A 9,740-nucleotide genomic window follows, 5' to 3' on the forward strand; every position below is an offset into this window, starting at 1 on the left:
TCCGATACTTGCGCACTTCGACGAATATGTCAATACGGAGATTCACACCGATGCAAGCGGCGTAGGACTTGGCGCCGTCCTTGTGCAGCGGATGGACGGACTGGGAAGAGTTATCAGTTATGCTAGCCGGTCGCTGTCTAAGGCAGCATTTGGCGTCTCCAAGATGAAACTCTTTGTTTCGCCGAACTTGTGGCCCGGAAAAGGAAAGTCAAACTACAGCAATACACACTGTACACTGATAACGGCGAACAGAGCGTCGGCCATCGATAAAATGACAAGCGGTGAAGCGCTTCGGCATTCATAAATGTGCCGTCGAATATTCCAGCATTATCGCTGGTTATCGCGTAAGCTCTATAATAAGCTCGAGTGTTCGTGTCTTGCGCGCAATCTTAACAAAATGATCTACAATAATCGCGAAGCTTCTCGAACAATGACACGCGGTTTCCGCTGAGCGTGGCTGACAGTCTTTGTAGGCGAATACCGAATACAGCAAAAGTGATAATAAGAAACGCAGGTGGCAACATCTGCCTAGATCACTTGGACTCAGCTGCAAAAGGGAGAACTATTTTTATATTATGCTGGAAAAGACGGGTATTGTAGCAGTGCGGTATAATTATACCAGTAGCTATCGAGACACGGTTTATTTATGGACCGCGCGTATACCCGCAGGGCTTAGAACTGCTTAGCCGAGTTATTCCTGCGAAACCCGCAGCATATATTGTTTTTTCATGGGCCCATAATTTATATTCTGCACTCCGTACGGTATCTCTGCTCGTCGATTGCATTTATCACATGCGATGATTTCAGTACAGAGCACGCTGAGCGCAACGAATAGTGGCAACGTATGTGCATGTACTGATAACACGACCTCGTTTTGCAGGTCGCGGTACGGGTTGTCCTGACATAGTCCAGTGCTTCACCAGCTGCAGGAACGAGGGTCACTCCGGAGGATATTGCAAGTCTTTCTTCAGCTGTGTCTGCGAGTAGCAGAGTTTCAAGTTGAGCGAGATGCGAATAAAGATGGTTTGACCTTCACAAGTGTTGACTGGTGTGTCTCCTGTTAAATCCTTTGAATGCCCGGTAATAAGGTTCTGGCTGGGAATGTTCCTGCAGATAGCTGCTGCACTTTGTGAAGCGAGCAATGCAGTGCAACAGCGGCGTGATAGAAGGCATGTAAAACTCTATTGGAGTGTTACGTCGACCGATAGCCTACATTAGGTGGTTCTGGTCAATGTGAGACAACAGTAAAGTGCGCTGCATTATGCTTCCGACGGCTGTCTTAAAATGTGTTGCCGTTGTCATTGTATTTTTGCAAGATGAATTCCATCCTTGTTTATATTTGTTTATTATACCTTTAAACGAATTTCTTGACCAACAACGCTTCGCTAGCGCTCTTTGCTCATCTTTGCTCCAGAAAATGTAGCGTCCAGGTCGATACAACGCGTTCAAGAACCCCAGTTCACCATATATATGTGACCGATAGGTTACCGATAATTAATGAATATGAGACCAATTGGCTGCATGTGGTAGCAAGAAAATAGACAAGAAACTTTAAAGGCCTTCGGTGCATGCTAAAAACATCATGTGGCCGAAACGCACGTGTCACTTAGCGAGTCTTCTCTCAAAATATTATAAGAAGTTCACGTAAAACACCACCATTTCTCACTGCGACGACGATCAGAATCTTGCCGCCTGGACAGGCGATCATACATTAGTGAATTTCAGGTGATCGCAGTTTTTAGTACAAAACCTTAGGTGCGCCTTCTATGGATAGTCAGTACGGAAGGGGGGGGGGCTGAACGATATATTTCGCCAACCCGGTAAAAGTTGCGCTCGTCAAAATAGCCACCCATAGTCCACAGTCACGGAAGAATGCAACAGATGGAATAGAACAAAGCACCCATGATGCATTCTAAAAAGACAGGGCGTGCAAACAAGGACACAAGAAAGAAGTCAGGACACCACAAACGCCGACTAACTAAGTGCACGCCAAAATTCGATGAATGCACAGTGTTGTACCGTCATAGAAATGAAGAAACGCGCCTGATGATTGATGCATGGCATATCGAGAATAGTGGTAGCGCATGCGTGAGCCAACCATCGATTAACTTGCATAAAGATGAAATCAAATGCCTTAACAGTTATCTTCAACGTAGACCGCCACGCGTACCGGATTGATAGGTTCGCCTGTTGCATGGGCATGCGCAGATAAGTTTTCGTGCCTTCTTTCATTTTCAGCCGTTGTGCGTCTCTTCAGTTGTTAGTCGGCGTTTGTGGTGTCCTGACTTCTTTCTTGTGTCCTTGTTTGCACGCCCTGTCTTTTTAGAATGAATACTTACCAACTAGCTCAGCTCTCTGTTATTCTAACCCATGATGCGTTAACAACCGGTCTCGTATCGTGCCCTATCTCACTGTCGGTATAACTAGCTGCCGCCAGCAATGCCTGTGTGTTCGACAGAATAAGTTACCTTTTGTCCAGGGCTGGGCAGAGATACTCGGAAAAGTATTCCGGAATACAGATATAGAAATACATGAACTGGGAGCCTAAAATACAGATACTGAGATACATTTGCCTTTAGCGTAACGCGATATTTCAGAGATGCTTTCGCAATAAGACGAAAAAAGTATTCCGAATACAAATACAGCAATACAGATACTGGAATACTTTTTTTCATTTCAAGGATGCTCATACTCTGCAAAGACATAAGTGCAGCATAATGTTGTATGTAAAGTTGCAGCACAATGATGCTTTCAGTTCATTTGTTTCTTACAGTACCCTCACTGCCATTAAGACATTAAACAGGGAGGGGGGTTACAAAGTACATAATTAGTAATAATGACATAATTACACGTATCAACTGAATAAATAGTACACTATTTCACAGCAAGAGTAACAAGCATTAGACACCGAAATCGACATACTCGGTAACAACAAAATGAGCCATGCTAGAAACAGCACAGTTTAAGCAAATCACTCGAATCACTAATGAGCTCCAGTGAATTGAAAGAGATATGCATTTATTTTGCACATAAGATCTGTGTTGCTGAGAAGTTTGCTGTGTGAGCATCTCAAATAGGCTGTCTTCTAGACAGTGTCTGTTCGGCCTCAGCACATGACTTGCGAAAGAAGAAAAAAAAAGACTCTCTATACCGCTGCAGACGAGCACAAATTCGTGTTATAGTGAATAATTACCGCCTTCAAAGCCGGGTAGCCCTGCAGCGTGGCGATATCTCTTCTCGGGTTATCTAGATACCGAAACACTTCCGCCCTCACGTGGGTTGTTCTGACCGTACAGAAGCCGAAGTCGGTCCCCACCTTTGGAATCCTCAGCCGTCTTGCCCGGTCGGCGCCGGGCCAGACGGCTGAGGATTCCGCTGCCCATATGTGCCGGTTATATTTACCTACGCGCAATGGAACCCAATACGTCAAAACAGCACAATTCAAACATTGGCTTCCTAAAATCACGTTGTTTGGGGATGAGAGGGCTTAAGTCCTCCCATGTCGCTCCTGCCATCTCTCTAAACAGGCGTGGAAACAGGGACAGCTGCTCAGAGCGCACTCGTCAGCAAGCACTCGTCGCCTGGGGCCACGGTGTTAGAATTCTAACACCGTGCCTGGGGCGAAAGTGTGTCGCCACCACCGACGCTACCAGCACCCATTTCAGCAAGCCGCAAGAGGCGAAGTCGGCTCCGGCGGTGGGGGAGCCTGGTACCACAAAAGACCGTTTCACGCTTGTGATAAATTAGGAACGCACCCCGGCACGCTGGAGAGGTGGCTGAAAGCGCGACAAAGATAGCCATCTTCTAGTCACGTCCGCCGCCGCGACAACCCCGAAGGTCGCGGGATCGAATCCGGCCGTGGCGGCTGCATTTTCGATAGAGGCGAAAATGTTTGAGGCCCGTGCACGTTAAAGAACCCCAGGTGGTCGAAATTTCCGGAGCCCTCCCCTACGGCGTCTCTCATAATCATATCGTGGTTTTGGGACGTTAAACCCCAGATATTATTATCCGCCGCGGCAATGGGAACTGCTTTTCGAAGTGCAGCCGCTTTGAAAACTAAACGCACGCGAAGCATTGCAAAGCCACTGGTCCAAGGCGGTATCCGCGCGGGGGGTCACGAAGTAATTGCTTGCCACCCGAAAACATTAGGCGTGCTGCAATGACCTTGAGAGACAGTGACTTTTGTCGGCAGAGGCCGACAATACTGTCTTTCACTACTAAATGTATTTCACTACTGAGATACAAATACATTTTTTCAAATGTATCTCGATACAGAAATACAGATACTCAAAAGTATCTCTGAAATACTATCGCGATACTCTTGTATCGCGATACTGCCCAGCCCTGGGTATAGACAACACAAGTGTAAGAAATACGCCTGCGCAGGCAGTTCGATACTATGCGCGGATAAAGTGGCGGTGTATCCGCCGTCCGCCGCGTAATGACTGCGGTTTGCCTGCTGCCCTAGGGAAGGAATGACAGTATCTAGGTTGCGTGACAAATTTGAATATTTGCCTATATAACTTGGACTCAGCTGCACAAGAGAAAACTATTTTTATATTACGCTGGAATAGACAGTTATTGCAGTACTGCGGTAAAATTACACCAGTGATCATCGAGACACGGTTTCGTTTATTGATCGCGCGTATACCCGCAGGACATTAGAACTGCTTAGCCGAGTTATTCCTGCGAAACCCACAGTATATATGGTTTTTTTTTCATGAGCCCATAATTTATATTTTGCACTCCGTACGGTATCTCTGCTCGTCGATCACATTTATCACATGGGATGATCCCAGTACAGAACACACTGCGCTCAACAAACAGTGCCAACATATGTGCATGTACTGATAACACGACCCCGTTTTCCAGGTCGCGGTACGGGTTGGCCTGACATGGTCGCGTGCTTCACCAGTTGCGTAAGGAAGGGCCACCACTCCGGAGGATATTGCGAGTCTTTCTTCAGCTGTGTCTGCAAGTAGTAGAGTTTCAAGTTAACCGAGTTGGGAATAAAGATCGCTTGACCTTCACAAGTGTTGCCTGGTGTCTGTCCGGTAAAATCGTTTGAATGCCCGGTAATAAAATCTGGTTGAAAATGTTCCAGCAGAGAGTTGCTACAGTGGGTGAAGCGAGAAATGCAGTACGGCAGCGGCGTGATAGAAGGCATGTAAAACTCGAATGGACTGTTACGTGGACAGATAGCCAACACTAGGTGATATTAGTCGAGGTGAGACAACAGTCAAATGCGCTGCATTATGCTTCCCACGGCTGTCTTGAAATGTGTAGCGGTTGTCAATGAATTTTCGCGAGATAGATGCCATTTTGGTTGTTATTTGTCTATTATAATTTTAAATGAGTTTCTTGACCAACATTGCTTCACTAGCGCTTTTTACTCACCTTTGCTCTAGGAAATGTAGCGTCCAGGTCGACACAACGCGTTCATGAACCCCAGTTCACCATCTATAGAGGACCGATAGGTTACCGATATTTAACGAAAGTGACGCCAATTGGCTGGATGTGGTAGCAAGAAAATTGATAAACTTTAAAAGGCCTTCGGTGCATGCTAAAAAACTAATGTAGGCAGAACGCGTGAGTAACCTACTTAGTCTTCCCTGAAAATATTACAAGGAGTTCACATAAAACAATACCATTTCTCGCTGCGATGAAGGTCATAATCTTGCCGCCTCGACAGGCGATCCTATGTTAGTTAATTTGAGGTGATCGCAGTTTTTAATTAAAAAGCCTTATATGCGCCTTCTATGGATAGTGAGTACGGGGGGTGCTGCACGATACATTTGGCACAAACCGTAAAAGTCCGCTCGTCAAAATAGCCACCCATAGTCCATAGCCGCGAAAGAGTGCAAGAGATGGAATAGAACAAAGCACACGTGATGAGGTAACAGCTGGTCTCGTATAGTGCCTCAGCACACTGTCGGTATAACTAGCTGCCGCCAGCAGTGCTTGTGTGTTCGACAAATAAGTTACCTTCTTTCGAACAAGAGTTCCTATTATGTAGGTCTAGTCCGTCAACTGCAGAACTGCCAGATATGGGTAAAGAAACAAGGTTTGTCCAACGCTTGGGGCTGTTGCTTATTAACGCGATAGCGTTAAAGAGCTCGTATCGCAGAAATTCCGCCGTCGGCGTCGGGGCCGTTGGTTGTGAGCGAAAAATCATCATCTGGTCCGTGACCGAAAAATCGGAAAAGCTGCAAATAAAATAAATAATAAAAATGTTGGGTCCGAGTGACAATCGAACGCAGGTCGTCTGCGTGGCAAGCAGTTGTTCTACCACACAGCCACGCCTCTGCTTGGAGCTGCACCGAAAGTAACTTTCATGCTACAGGAAAATACGCGTCCTGTATACAGGTGTCACAGTACGAGATGTAATATCGCAGTAATATTGCGTGGTACAAGCGTACATTGCCATCGGGCGTCACACCATGTCAATATCATAACGACTTCGTGGTTTAAAGACAGCCACCCATTACAAAATGCAGATACATTACTGCGCGTATTCCCTTAAGACCACGTAGTGGGTGCATCGCAACTTTGAAAAGGTTTCTCGCGCATAACTGCTCCTGCTTTAAAGCATGCTACCCATTGCATAAGGCACGCACCTTAGTGCGCGCATTCTGTTAAACACTCGTAGTGTTCGAACCGCACACTAGGAACAGAATATCGCTATCGCGTTCAACTCTTAAAGGCGAAGTTTAAGCGTCCCCTAATTTTTTTCAGTTTACCTAAGGAGCTACATTTAGTGCTTTCCCTGGCAAAAGTATTGGTTGGCGACGTCATCGTCACCTATTCGGCATTATCGCTGCGATATAGGCAGGCTCTGGCCACCCCGTTCAATATTATTGCAAAGAGCTACAGCTGTCATCAAGGCGCACATATCACAGAAGTGGTGTCGTGCTGTTCCGCAGAGCCCATAGAGAAAGGTTTAAAAGCCGTGTGTAGAATCAACATGCGCTAATAGTCCGTTCAGGCTGCACAAACGGCGAAGCGAAGTGACTACTTCACACTTCTAAGATTCTTCTCCCTGATGATGCCAGCCTAAGGTTTCTGCGTTACGGCGCTAGCATGATGATTAAGTGTCCGGAGGTTGTGTCAGGTTATCATATCGGCTGGTTCGAGCATGCACTACCATAAGAAAGAGTGTGAGGTTTGATACAGGAAAAAATGAGCCCCAATACACGCGTTTAAGGAAGTTAGCTCATCTTCGAAGCTATTGCATCACCGGATCCGATATGCTCATTTGACCTAGCTTTGAACGATTCAGCAAAAATAAAATAAAATAAGCGAGGACTCGCCTTCGACACAACTAGGAGTGCTTGCGAACTACAGGCAATGCATACTCAAGGCTTGCCATTCTTGAAAATGCATCCTGCTTTTGGAATTTACATGCTATAAGACCATACGATCATGTCAAGCACATAAGTGGAGGACTCCGGATTATTTGTGAGTAGCTCAAGCTCATTAAACTTCACGTACACCTATGTGCACGGAAGCATTACATTTAGCCTCCAGCGAAACGCAACCCCCATCTTTCGCAATCGCACCCACGTCCTCAAGCTTCCCAGAGCAACATCGTTGCTACTGTGATACCAGGTCACGAATTTAGCTATATCCTTGCTAGGAATCTCAAACACGCGGCCCGTGGGCGTTTCGCTAGCGGCTCGCGACTTCACAGGGAATAAAATGTTTATGACTGTTAAATTTTACTCGCATGATTAACTCGCGTAATCCAATTAATAACACCTTGTTCGGGCAAGCTACAGAGGAGGCACTGGTCTCCAGAGCTTTTTTTTGTGAGACACCCCATTGGGCACCCCTTGTAGCATAACCATGGAACATAACTACATTATACTTTCTGCTCAAGACAGACGACCTGAAGGCATGGCATCTCGCCCAACAGCTTTCGACGGAACAACGGGAACTAGGATACGTATCGCATACGCCTAGAAGCCTTCCTCGCGAGACATTAGGTAATGGATCCCGCGAAGCGCTGCGCCTTCCTGATTTCTTCGCTGCGCGAGAGCGTTAATTGTACGCGTGTTACAAGGACATAATCCGACCATCACGACTTTACTTTACTCAGCGTAATCCGACCACCTCGTTCAACAGCTTAAGCTACGACGAGGTTGTGAAGTGTTTGGAAGATCACCACAACCTTCAAGCTAATGAAATTTCAGCTATACTCGGCGACAACTTATCCTGACAGTGGAGCGAAGACTACGGAGGCGGGGTTTCCGCACATTCGTGTTATTCCGGAAGTTGTACGGCAGCTTGCGGCTGATTTCGGCTTTGCTCGGTCGCATCGTTAACGCGTTTTGAAATTTATATACACGAACAATGAAGAAACATTGCGATTGTTCAGCATACATTTTTAGTGTTATATTACGGCTATATATTTCTTGGAGAACTACACAGCGCGTTTGTGGATGCACACTGACCCACTACGTCACAGACGCCATCTCTACTTTCTTAAATGTGCGTGTTGAATAGGTGGTGCTGTCTAGGAAAATGGAAGCAAATGGAACGCACTCTTGCAAATTGAGCAATAACTGTATTTTACCTACGACTTCCTACATCTGTTTGGGTCTCATAATAAATAAAGCAGTATTTATTTTAGCAAGGCAAACGTGAAAAATGATTAGTAAACTTAAGTACTATTTTGTGTCGCGGTAGCAGGCATGCGTTTTGGTTCTCTTGCTTCAACAGTGCTGCCAATGAAAGTTGCGGCCGATTTTAGTGATGCGTTTTTATGAGGATGCAAAATGATGGGGATATCATCCGACATCTCACAGCTGAACTGAGGAGGTTAAGCCGAAAGCTGCAACTTTGGTAGCATGATGGACCGTACGTTAGGAGATCGCGCTGCTTGCGGTATCCGCGACGACGACGCGGGGCGTTCCTCGTTGACACGGGCAAGCTGACCTTGAAACAAGCTGAACATTTCGCCAGCGCACATGAGTAGGCGCAGGAAGATGTCAATGACATGCGGGATCCTGACGTGTGTAAAGGAAAGTGGTATCCTGAAAGGCCTGCATCCACAGCGACGATATAAGCCACGAGCACCAAGCAGCCACCTGGAAAGCAGTCGTCCATGTGTGAACGTTGCAACGGGCCACACGATTCCAACGGGTCAAAGCACCAAATGCGGTCAGTGCTTCAGGAATGAACACCTGGCCAAGGAATGCCACAGGAGCCTGGGAAGAAAATGAGAGCAAGAGGGGGGAATTTGCGCTTGCCGCGCTGACAAACAGCGCGACTGAAAGAGAATTGTCGCGGCAACTCGAGATAATGTTGGCGTGGGGAGGTCAGAATTTGCGCATGATCATCGACAATCGCTCGCCGTTGAGTGTGATACCCAAGATTGTATACAAGAGGCACAGAAGGCAGTGACGACCTTTCACAAAAACTGCCCTGCGGTTGTCACGCTTCCTTGGGTCCCTGCCCATCGTCAGGAAGTTAAGCATGGACGTAAAGTGTGGGACGGTAAACGTGACCAATACGTTATTGGTGTTGGACTGTGAAGGACCACCGCTCTGCGGCCAGCGTACCATAGAAGAGTTTCGTAAGGCCGGCGTGTCTCTATTGGACGCAAATAGCTAGGTGTGTAAACTTTGTTCAACGGGATTCGCAGCTGAGAGTCCTACTTCGCGAATTTGCGGAGCTGTTTAAACAATAAGCTGAGTTTCTGTGAAGGGCCTTTTGTTAAAGTATACATCAAGCAAGGC

Source organism: Rhipicephalus sanguineus, chromosome 8 (genome assembly GCF_013339695.2).
Source record: "Rhipicephalus sanguineus isolate Rsan-2018 chromosome 8, BIME_Rsan_1.4, whole genome shotgun sequence".
In the NCBI taxonomy this organism is placed as follows: domain Eukaryota; kingdom Metazoa; phylum Arthropoda; class Arachnida; order Ixodida; family Ixodidae; genus Rhipicephalus; species Rhipicephalus sanguineus.